This window comes from Triticum dicoccoides, chromosome 3A, assembly GCF_002162155.2.
Source record: "Triticum dicoccoides isolate Atlit2015 ecotype Zavitan chromosome 3A, WEW_v2.0, whole genome shotgun sequence".
Lineage (NCBI taxonomy): Eukaryota > Viridiplantae > Streptophyta > Magnoliopsida > Poales > Poaceae > Triticum > Triticum dicoccoides.
The window spans coordinates 572866339-572879201 of record NC_041384.1 but is presented as its reverse complement, the minus strand read 5'-3'; positions in this window follow the sequence as shown (position 1 = coordinate 572879201).

Here is a 12863-nt window from a genome sequence, read left to right as displayed (position 1 = left end):
GCTACAACATGAGCCCTAGGACCGTGACCCTCCCCAACCCCCGCTTGTGCGCGTGCATAACGCCTCTCGCCATCTCTCATGCTCTGTTACCATGAATCAACGAGTGTGGTCTGATGCGGACCCTCGCCGCTAGCCACTCTTCCCTAGTCTAGCTCCGCCTATTAGCTGCTCCTTGCTAGCACCACCACACCATGCCTGACTGTGCTTTCCATCCTCCGTGCGGCCGCCACGAAATGTTAAAACCTACTCAATTTGTTAGAATGATTTGAGTACCATTGTGAGACAATAAATGTTGAGTGTACAACTATCATTGCATAGTTTTTTTAGTACACAATAGAAACGCAGGCGCTCATATATTCACGCGTACACTCACTCCATGAACACACACGCACACTCTACCCTTATGAGCATTTCTGAGAGACTGACCTGACATATTATATTGCGATTGTCGAAGTCCCCACAGGCGCCTCGTGCTTGATAGAAACGTCTCCTCCTACTAAACGCACATGGCCGGAAATCCTGAAATATATATAAAAAAATGCGAGCGCTAGGACTTGAAGCCTGGTGGGCTGGAGATACGACTGTTCTCCTAACCGTCCAACCACAGATACGTTCACACTACCATTGCATAGTTGTATACTTGGTTCTAAAGAAGAAGAAAATGTTAGGACGACATATTTTAATGTGGCTAAGACTTTCTTAACTAGATATATAGTAGATCTGAGGCAAAAGAAATTGTATATATGGTCAAAAGAACGAAAGGTAATTACAATCTCTGATACTACCTCCGTCTAGGTGAATAAGTCATTCGCGTAGTTCTAGATCGTCGATTTGAGGAATTAAATATGTGTCATATGTCATGAAAAGTATATCACTAGATTTCTACACGGATGTAATTTCTATATATATATATATTATCATATATAATACATATTTAGATAGTTAAATCGTCAATCTAGAACTACGCGAATGACTTATTCACCGAGACGGAGGTAGTAGTAGTACTACGAGGTGTTTATAGGACAGAATGGTCTGTAGACTGTATATGGTCTGAAGGAGTGCGTGCGGAAAAGCCCTGAAACGCGAGCGCCGGAGTGCAAAACAGCCCCAGATATCGGAGCCAAAAAGCGAGTGCGGGAGGGGGAGGACGAAGGAAGCAACGCCGCCGCTCGTGTGGGCCCCACCCGGAGCGTGGAGCGGCACGTAGCGCGGGCCCCGCGGCGAGGAAGACGACGCATCGCGATCCGTGCGTCCCGAGCTGGGGTCAGGCGCGGGGGGCGCAGCATCGGCATCAGCATCAGCAGCGCACGGAGCAGGCGCGTAAAGAAAGACACGTGGGCCGCGGCGGCCACCACCTCCACCTCCCCGCGCTGGCGCCCTATCCAGCGCACGCCTGCCCGCGGTAACGGTTCGTCAACTCTGGCTCACCGCGCCGCGCGGGGGAGGGGAGGAACCGTGTCGTGTGGGGAAGCTGGGTGCCGCAAGATACGCTGCTGGTGGACAGGCAGGCGCCCCCCTCCCTCGCCGCGCCGATCGCTCGCTCGCCTTTTGATCGGTCTTCGTGCGGGGGAAAGCGCGGGTTGCTGTTGCGAAAAGTGGACCGAATTTTGTGGAGCTCCTTTCGGCGAGATGGACGCAGGCTCCGCTGCTTGAGTAGTCCTCGCCTCTCCAATGGCGCCATGGACGAACGACCTTTTCTCGACGCTTCGTGGCATTATTATTTCGTCCAGATCTCCGACCCCGCCGGCTACAGTTCTTGATCCCTCCTTTTTAACCCGACGGAACATACTGTACTGTGTACTGCTTGAACCTGGGTGGCAAGAAGGCTTCAAAAAGTGGAGCAAACGATGGAATTTGTGGGGATGTGATTCACTAGTGTGGTAGTAGGAGTATTTTATTCCTACTATATCCTACGCGCGCACCCTGCGACAGCATTCTTATCGGGTCGATCTCAACACGTTGAATATTCACGACGGGCGCAAAAGCGGTACCCCGATCCGGCGATCCCCGGTGAACACGACGGACGAGCTACTTTTGCGCTGCATGGCGGGCGTCACACGCACGACGAAAACAACCGGGCGCACTGAATTTGTCTTGGCGGGACGCGGACGGCGGCGTTAACGGAGCGACGGGCGCGGTCGACCAGCCCACATGTCGGCATCAGCCGGCTGCGCGGGCGTGCCGCCCGGATCGCGGTGCCGTGCCGTGGGGTAGGCACCCACCACACCATGCCGCCCGCACCGCTGGTCTCTCTCTCTCTCTCTCTTGTTTCGAGGCGCACCACCACCCACACGCCCAGAGCCACGGGCAGGCGCGCACGCGCCGGGTGCCCGCGGATTGCGTGATGCCGCCGCGCCGCTTCCATCACACGCTTGCGGCAGCCGCACTGCCACTTTCTGGCGGGCGGGCGGGCGGACGGGCGAATTGCTGGGCGCACCCCGCGGAGCATGTAGCAGGCACCGCCGCTACCGTCCAATTTATGGCTTGGATAGGACCGCGGGCCGTTGGCAGCTCCTTGCCGACGCGGAGATCCCACTGCTACCAACGAGGCCGCTCTGGTTCAGTGCTGCGTGCGTCTTGGACGTGTGTTCCAGAAAAGCGTTTGTTTTATTTTTAAGAGGAACTTAAACTTACAGTCACATACAGGGTGCTTGGATCCGAGAGACTTATTTTAGTCTGACTAAAAATAGTCTTTTTAAGAGTCTAAAATTTCAAGCACCCCTAACTAAAGAGAGACTAAAATTAGTCTTGAAGGTAACAAACGCCTAGGACAAACAGCTCGGGAGTGTGAACAGTAGCCAAAGAACCGTCCCTTGGCCTCCGCGTCGCTCCCGCAGGGGCGACTCGGGCGTCGCTAACCCTAGCCGCCGCCAGCCCCCTCCCCCTTCTCCTCTCCCTCGCCACCACCGAAGGGGGTCGCCGGAAAGCCGCGCGTCCTCCGGGGAGGGTGGTGGCGAGGATCTGTCCGCCTGTTTCGCGCAGGGGCTCTGTAGCCGGGGCGGCGGCCTCGGGTGGTGGTGCGTCGTCGTCTTCAACTCGTGGCGTCGCTGGTGCTGGCCGTCCCCCTTGGCCACGCGGGTGGCAAGGCAGCGGCGAGTGGTGGCTGTGGGGCGCGGTGGCCGCGGGGGCGCCCGCCCCGGATCTGACGCCTTCGTCCCCAATCCTTTCGGCCCCTGTCAGATCTGGTTTCCGGCTGGTCCAGGTCGCCGGCGCCGTGTCTGTGGTAGGGGTGGGGTGATGGGGGGCCTAGAGAAATCCACGGCTGGCTGTGCCGGCCACGACGACGGCGACGCCTGAGGGCGCCGTCTCCTACTTGTAGGCGTCGTCAAGGTGACCCCTTCCCCCCCCCCTCTGCTTCTCTCCCCTGCTCGTGCACCGGGGTGAAAACCCAAATCCCTCTGGATTGGGCGGCAGCGACGCTCGCGGCGTCGTCACCTTCATGGAGGTGCCGCCTTCGGTTGAGCATGGGGTGGTGGCAAGTTCGGTCTGGTTGGTAGGCGTCCGGCGACGACATGGTTGGTGTTGGTGGTGCCTTGGAGGTCCTTCTCCAAGTTCAGTGGCTTCCCACCATTGTTGCTCTGTCATCAGCAGCCTCACCGTGCATTTTGCTTCTCCTTGAGTGTTGGTTCCCCCCAGTGCCATGTTTGTCTTTGTGGAGCTCGGCGACGCGAGTTGGTGGTGCCCTGGTCAGGTTTTCCGGGCGGCAACGGCGTCGGTTGTACATCTTTGCTCTTGGGAGAGCGTTTGCATCGTCCGACGGATCGGCGCCTCGTGCCAGGCGAGGGGCTAGGGAGCCCCTTCGGAGATGTAGGATGTTGTCAACGGTTCGGTCAGAGTCTATGGAGCTGTCAGCGTTACCTTACATGTTAGTTGGATCTCCGCAAGACGTGCTGGTGTCTCGACGGGATGGATTGCACTTGGTGGAGGGCTCCAATGTCTTCAAGCTGGTCTTGTCCTTTAATTTCTTCATCTTTGCTTGTAGATGGTAGGATGCCTTTTAGCTGCTTGCACATCACTCTGTATCCTTTTAGTTGTTTCTTTGTTCTGTCTTTGTAAGTTGGCGGTTGATATAGTTCTGGCCGGCTGATGGCTTTGTTAATCCAAAGCCGGGCTCGAGCTTGAGCCTTCGTTCTAAAAAAAGTCTTGAGACTAAAATGTTTTAGTCAGTGGTACCCCTACTAAAATGTGAATTAGTTCTCTTTCTCCTCATTTAACTTCTCTCCTTTAACACATGTGAGTTCTGTATTGGAGGATTTGAAGGATAATAAATATTCATTAACTTGATTTTAGTCTCTTTAGTATTTGGATACAAGCATGTGTGAGGCTAGCAAGTTTTAGTCTCACTACTTTTAGTCATGAGACTAAAACGTATCCAAGCACCTTTATAGCCGACCATAATATACTAGTAGACCCCCAAAATGCGTTGACGTTCATGTAGAAATGAACGAAGTCATTCGCTCGGAAAAAACACTTTCAGCAGACATTATAGAATTGTCAGGCGAAAACCAATAAATTGTCGTTCTGTTATATAAGGATTTTTCGTATTTTCAAGTAAAAATTTATCATGTTGTATAAAACAATTGTCCGAAGATTGTCATGCGGGAACAAAGTAATTGTCATGGCGGTCTCGCTTGGTACCGGGCACGAGACATCAAAGCATCTATAGGAGGACTTTGCAAATTCAGCCTCTCAGATGCCCGCGGACGCCGGACAGTGACCGGCCATGCCTTAGATTAGTCACTCTGCATTCAACTCTTCCATACTTCAACCCCTAAATCCATACAAAGCATGCAAAAAAAATCCTACGTACTACATACTATGTACTACCCTATCTACTCTTCATCGTTGGAGATGTCCATGACGACGGTACCAGGCGCCGACTGAACGGGCAGGTAGGAGGGCTCCACCTCATCCTCCTCCTGCTCGATCTCATCCATGTGGGCGAGCATCTCCGCCTCCTCCGCAGCCTGCTGCGCCTCCATCTCCTGCCAGCGACGGCGTCTGGCCTCCGTAGCCGACTCCGACCGGTGGGAATTGAGGATGGCATGCTGCTCCGCCTGCATATCCGCGTCGCGAGCTTCCCCCACACCCTCCTCCTCCGGCTCATCCTCCTCCTCCAACTCCTTCTCCGGATTCACTGCATCCGGAGGTAGCCCCGCGGCGATCCGGGCTTCGCGCCTAGCCTGGATCTGCTCAAGGACCTCGAGCCAGCGCTCCGACATCAGAAATGGCTCGCTCCTCACCCGACGGCGTGGGGGCATGGCTACTTGGTGGACAGGTGGAGTGGAAAGTGGCGGCGGCGGCGGACAGGCAGAGGAAAATGTGGATGGATGGTAGGGTTTGGGCGCCGGTGGTCGACTTAAATAGCTGTACTAGGCACTATGCGGCCTGACGGAGCGACGCCACCGGTCGGATAGAGGAGACGAGCTTCAGACCGTCAGGTTTTCGGGCGTTTCCACATGGGACACCGCGGTCGGTGTCAAAACCGGCGGATCTCGGGTAGGGGGTCCCGAACTGTGCGTCTAAGGTCGATGGTAATAGGAGACAGGGGACACGATGTTTTACCCAGGTTCCGGCCCTCTCTATGGAGGTAATACCCTATGTCCTGCTTGATTGATATTGATGAATACGAGTATTACAAGAGTTGATCTACCTCGAGATAGTAATGGCTAAACCCTAGAGGTCTAGCTTGTATGGCTATGGTTATGAATCCCCCCTCCGGACTAAGCCCTCTGGTTTATATAAACGCCAGGAGGATCTAGGGTTACATAAGGTCGGTTACAAAGAAAGGAATCTACATATTTGATCGCCAAGCTTGCCCTCCATGCCAAGGAGAGTCCCATCCGGACACGAGGGCAGTCTTCGGTCTTCGTATCTTCACGGCCCATCAGTCCGGCCCATGGCTAACAGGCTGGACGCCCAAGGACCCCTTAGTCCAGGACTCCCTCAGTAGCCCCTGAATCTGGCTTCAATGACAAGGTATCCGGCGCGTAGATCTGTCTTCGGCATTGCAAGGTGGGTTCCTCCTTTCGAACTCCAAGATAGTCTTCGGACGAAATAAACGTGTCTGAATCTGTCACACACAGCCATAGAGGGTATAATATTTCACAAATATAATCTCCTGACAACTTTAGTAACGTGACGTCACGTCAGTATGGTCGTAATTTTGAGCCGTTTTTATCTGCCACTCCACGTTTCGAGACGCGGTTGCCATTGGCACGTCTTGTCAAAGCAAAGATCGTGTCCCCTTATTGCGGGATTCTCATCAATACGGACGTGGGTAACCTAACCGAGCCGTTTACACAGCCCTTGGGAGTAGGCAAGGTTTAAGGCGAGTGGGGAGGCGTTCAATATTCACTGCCCTTATAAGGAGATAAGAATCCCCCTTTCTTCTCCCACACCTTCTCTCTTCCTCTGCCCTTCCACTCTCGAGCTCCAGCGCCCAGGTTCTCATCTTTTTCCCACTCGAGCAAGAACTCAACCATGTCCGGATCCGGAGGTCAAGGCAAGTGGATGGTCTCCTCTGTCAAGGAGGAGGACATTACTGAGCTTCGGGCGGCCGGGTACCTGGAGAAGGAAATCGCCCACCGTCTTCCACCCCAGGGGCAAGTCATCCCCACACCGAAGCCCAATGAGAGGGTGGTATCCATCCCTCATTTCCCCCGCGGGTTAGGGTTTCCACTCCACCCTTTCGTCCGTGGGGTGATGTACTATTACGGGATAGACTTCCATGATCTATCCCCGAACTCCTTCCTCAACATCTCGGCGTTCATCATCGTATGTGAGGCCTTCCTCCGCATCCAACCTCACTTCGGGCTGTGGCTCAAGGTCTTCAATGTGAAGTCGAAGGTGGTGGATGGCCAGCACGCGGAGTGCGGAGGCGCCATGGTGAGCAAGCTAACTAATGTCTCCTAGCCGAAAGGCACTTTCGTGGAGACTGTGAAGGAATGGCAGAAACAATGGTTCTACATCACAGAACCCCGTGGTGCAAACTGGGCCGCCGCTGCCGAATTCAACTCCAATGCTCCAATGCGGCTCACCTCATGGGTTGAGAAGAGCCCGAATTGGTCATCGTCGGATGAGCTGATAGCGCTACAGACGCGCGTTCAAAGTATGGTGGACAAGGATATCAAGCTTGTCGATATAATCCAGGTGATGCCAGTTCGTCGGATTCTCCCGTGCCAAAGCCGAAGCCTCCCTCTATGGGAGTTTAATCCGAAGAAGCACCATACCCTGAAGAGGCTCTTTGAAACTTCTCATGAAGACGCCTGGAAGTTGCTCTTCAAGGGCAACGAGACACCGCCGGCCACGGATTTGGACCGTGGGCACGACATCAATCACCTCGCCAACGAGGTATGTTATTTTTAACGCATCCCCTACTTGCTTGTTTCAAGGATGATATCTAAGACATTACTACTATTGCTTCTTCAGGACTGGATGGAGAGGGCGAAGCAGATCCGATGTCGGGCTCCGCTGCCTGAAGAACCAGTCATTCCGCGTTTAGCGCAGATGCTGGTGCCGGCGCCCTATACGGCGCCGGCGAAGAAGGCCACGGGGAAGGCCAAGGGGGTCCGGAGTGGCCCCCGCCGCAAGGGTGCTTTGGAAGCGACGTCCGAAGACAAGACCCGTTCCTCCGTCGCTGAAGATGACGACAATGAGGAGGAGAAGAGCGACTCTCCCTCTGATGGAGGGAGGAAGAAGAGGGCGGCCTCCATAATTCTAGAGGCAGAGGCGCCCGAGAAGGGGAAAGGCCCGCTCGCGGGCAGCTCCGCATGGGACGCCGATAGCAGTCCGGAGCGACGCCCCCGTACCAAGCCTCGGGCCGCATCATAAGTGCTAAGACTCGTACATGCCCATAAATCTAACCTCTCCTTTTTGTCGTATTGACATGATTAATTATGCTATTGCAGTCCCGCCCATGACAACTCCCAGCGATCCTCATCACGAGGTTCGCTGGACTCAAAGGCGATGGCCAGCGATTCACCGCCGACCGCTCACTCCCCCAAGGACAAGGACGATGCGGAGGTGCTGTCCTGAAGGACTGCTCCAGGCGGGGGAGAGGCTCAGGAGGCGCTAGAAGGCGAAACCCCCGTCGCCGGACACCAAGGGGAGTCAATACCCATGGAGACTGGTGGGAGGGCCGTATTCAGTTTGACCCTCAGCCAAACTCAATTCCGGAGTCCGATGCGGCTCCAAAATCCGGCACGCAACCTCCTTCGAAAGAAGGGGGGATGCATGTCCCCCCGGTGACCCCTGTCCAACCAGGGGCACCGGATAATCTGCTGGAAGTGTTGCGAGGCGCTTCCATTGTGGATGAGCACTGTGTCCTTATGGGCACGGTAATTGCAAGGGTTCAGTCTGCCAAGAGCGGATTAACTGAAGCCTGCAGCAGCCTGTTGACATGTTTTGAGGTAAGCGGCGCAAAAAGGAGAAAATCCCAATATAGAAAGTAGCCCCTGAGACACTGTCCGGTGTTCGGAAAAAAATCGGACAGAGGATCAATCTCCTATTGCAGGAAACTAACTAAATTTGTCTGAAATGTATGCACATGCGTCGTTGTTGGTCGCGGCCTCGCATACTGCCAAAGTCTCCGGACTGAAGCAGAAACTGGCGGAGGCCGAGGAGGAGCTATGCCAGGTGAAGAGGCAGCTCTAGGAAAAACAAGGTAAGTAATAACCTGTTATGTATTCGAAAAAAGGAAAATGATATTCAATGACCGAAATGCCATGATGTGTACAAAGGCGACGACCGAGGTCGAGGCCTTGAAAACGGCCCTGGTCGAAGCCGAAGGGAAGGCTGTCAAGGATCAGGCCGCTCGGAAGAAGCTCAAGGCCCGGGTCAATGAGGTCCAACAGGAGCTCGAGGACGCGGTGAAGAAGTGCGAGGCCTTGGAGCGTGATGCGCCGGTTCAAGAGACCGAACTCGCTAAGGCTCGTCAGAGTGCGGAGGCAGCCCAGAATGAGGCCCAGGGCGCCCTCCAGGAGATCTAGGAGGCCAGGAAGATCGCGGCGGGTAAGGCATTCAATATGCAAAGCAAGAATGTGAAGATGAAATATCGTCTACTAATCCGGATTCAGAGTTCTCTAGGGGCTTTTACTGATCTGCCATGCAGTGTGGCTGATGCTGCAGAGTTCTTCCGAGCCGAAGAAGGGAGCTCCACAGAGAAGCTGTTCTAGTCGCAACATCTCGCGCCAGAACATCCGGTGCCCTTCAGCGATCAGCTAAAACAGCTGGTCAAGCTACATAGGGTGGCCGAACTGGCCATGAAGGATCTAATAATCCGGTTGTGGCCAGCCGAAGTTGTACCCGGCAGTTACATCGGTCTCGTGAAGCGACTAGTGGATGCCTGTCCTTGGCTGGACATCGTCAAGCGGTCCGTCTGCATCGAGGGTGCACGTCTGGCCTTCTACTATTGCAAGGTCTGGTGGGCGAAACTGGACGCAGTCAAATTAGCGACCGAGGGGCCGCCGGAGGGCAAGGAGTACCGCACACCCGAGCGATACTTCGGCGATGTCTTGGAGGGGTCCCGCATTGTTGCGGATCATTGTGTGAAAGACACTATCTTTGAATGAATGTATTCGAGCTCCGTCAACCTTGTATGATAAAAAAGTGATTGTGCAATATAATGATGGTTATGTTTTAAAAAATTACTTCCTGTGCGGCCGTGTTGTATGAAATCTGAGGGTTAACCAGTCGTCGGCTTCTGCCCCCACGTAGGTAGTACGGGGGTGTTAGGGATGGAATCTAAACAATCTTGATCCAATTAGATGGTCCTTGAAGGAGTTGTTTAGCGCAACGAACCATGCAACCAGACTATGCGGCTGTAATGCCCTCACCTAGCCATAGGAGTTCGACAATAAAAACATGGGCGCAGCCCCTAGTATCCGAACTAGAGTGCTATAAGCGTCTGGTCAGGAAGTACCAATCCTTCGCGTAATGCAGAAGAAATCTCCAATGATTTGTAACCTCCGAACAGCTGACCGGCTCTCGCCGCATCATGACAGTCAGTTTTCGGCTTTCTCTATTGAGGTGCTCCTTTGGATAAACCAAGGCACAATCCCAGTAGTTCTCCCTTTACTACGTTAGCCGATATAGCGGAATGTAAGGTAGCAAGCACAGGAGCCGGGCAACCCAACTATTGACCAAAGACATGATTCGGAGCCAATGCATATAATGCTAAATTCGGGGTGCCGAACTATACTTATAAAAAGTGTTCAGACTTTTTTTGCCGTAGTGTGGGGTGCTATGAAGCCCCTGGAAAACATCAAACGTACCGAAGTGTACGGGTGCTACCTGATAAAGTTACCAGAAAAGACAAACTAGGAAAGAAGAAGAACAAGTGATAAGCTAGGGCCGTAAAATTTGAGCCGCAAACTGTTCTTATTATAATCTCATTGGTGCGTTAAAGCGCGTTTATACAAGTAATGCAATAAGCAGGAGGCTAGTTACTATGCCTTGATCGAGGGAGAGCTGCACGTGGGTCCTGAAAAACAGGTAGAGTGATCATTAACGAAACCACCTAGAGAAGTCCCCCATATGCATGTGCTTCTTGCTGCCTTTGTGTGTGTGTGTCCTTCAAGAGGACCGATGACCAGACCACCAGACAAGGCCTGTGGGATTGAGACCTGAAAAGGAGGCAAGTAAAAGTGAAAGTATGTGTGTGTCCGATGTCGGTTGAGCCGTACTATGGACCACAAGCTAGCTATGCCTCCGTCGATGCCCATGGGATTTTGAGTGCGTAGTTATGTACGCGCGATACGAATGCCACCACTTGATCGGGACTGAGACGGAGGCCGGGTTGCTAGTCGAGCTCCTGACGAGCCGAGCTCTCCTGTTGCAGAGTAGTTCGGACCCTCTTAATGGTGTTCATGGGCTTGGCAGCCGAATTAAGGTTCTGGTTAAGAAGGCCGCTCTGCACTTCTGCTGCTAAGGCAGCTGTGTGCTCTTCTGTATGGAGGGAGCGTTCTGTATTTCCATTGACCGTTATGATGCCGCGTGGACCGGGCATCTTGAGCTTGAGATAAGCATAGTGTGGTATTGCGTTGAATCGAGCGAACGCAGTTCGCCCGAGCAGTGCGTGATAGCCTCTGCGGAAGGGGACGATATCGAAGATTAAATCCTCGCTTCGGAAGTTGTCCGGAGATCCGAAGACAACCTCTAGTGTGATTGAGCCCGTACAGCGGGCCTCTACACCTAGTATGACTCCTTTGAAGGTAGTCCTGGTGGGCTTGACCCGTGATGGGTTAATGCCCATTTTTTGCGTTGTATCCTGATACAGCAGATTGAGGCTGCTACCTCTGTCCATAAGGACGCGAGTCAAGTGAAACCCGTCAATTATTGGGTCTAGGAATAATGCGGCTGAGCCACCGTGACGGATACTGGTCAGATGATCCCGACAATCAAAAGTGATCGGGCATGACGACCATGGATTAAATTCTGGGGCTACTGGCTCTATCGCGTAGACGTCCGTGAGCGCATGCTTGCGCTTCCTCTTAGGGATGTGGGTAGCGTATATCATGTTCACCGTTTTGACCTGAGGGGGAAACTTCTTATGTCCCCCTGTGTTCGGTTGCCGGGGCTCTTCGTCATCGTCCTCGCTTTGTGATCCCTTTTCCCTGTTCTCGGTGTTTAATTTGCCGGCCTATTTAAAAACCCAGCAATCACTATTTGTATGATTGGGTGGTTTGTCCGGGGTGCCATGAATCTGGCACGGACGATCAAGTATGCGGTCCAACCTGGATGGGCCTGAATTGTTCCTTCAGAACGGCTTCTTCCGCTGGCCGGACTTAGAGCCACTGAATCTGGCATTGACCGTCGTATCCTCGGTGTTGTCACTATTGTTTCGACGCTTGTATCTGTTGCCTCGAGACTTTTCTTTGTTATTTTTAACGTCGGGGGTGCCGACGTCGCTTGCATTGTTTTTGCTACGGGCCAACCAACTGTCCTCGCCCGCACAGAAGTGGGTCATGAGTGTCGTGACGGCCGCCATGGATTTTGGCTTTTCTTGGCCGAGGTGGCGAGCGAGCCATTCGTCGCGAATGCTGTGTTTGAAGGCTGCTAGGGCTTCGGCATCCGGACAATCGATGATTTGGTTCTTTTTAGTTAAGAACCTAGTCCAGTATTTCCTGGCGGACTCTCCAGGCTGCTAAACTATATGGCTTAAGACATCAGCGTCCGGAGGTCGAACATATGTACCTTGGAAGTTAGCGAGGAAGGCCTCTTCCAAGTCCTCCCAGCTGCCAATAGAATTTTCAGGCATACTGTTGAGCCAATGTTGAGCTGGCCCCTTGAGTTTTAAAGGGAGGTATTTGATGGCGTGGAGGTCATCGCCGCGGGCCATATGAATGTGGAGAATGAAATCTTTGATGCACACTCCGGGGTCCGTGGTTCCATCGTATGATTCTGTATTCACGGGTTTGAACCCTTCCAGGAATTCATGATCCATGACCTCATCAGTGAAGCAACGAGGGTGTGCGGCGCCTCTATATCGGGCCGTATCGCGACGTAGCTCTGATGGAGTCCGTCTGCGGTTTTCAGCCCGCGCATGACTAAGTTTGTCATGTCCGAATAGGTGGCCATCGTCGCGTGTCGAGGCACATCCTCATGATCCGTAGATTGATCTGGTATGTCCTGCTTTATTGTTCAGGTTTTGCCGGAGGTCATATGTATGGCAGTGGGCTAATTTACCTTTACCTGTGCGATGAGGCGGGGCGGGTTGGTGTTTGGCGTGAGTTGCCGTTTTGTCCCGACCACGTGGTGGTCGGTCAACTGCATTGTACGATGGTGGTATGTGTTCCGGCGAGTCCTCATCAAACTGAGGTAGCAATTTGCGCTTTGGGTAGCTTTTGGTTGGGCGCTTGAGG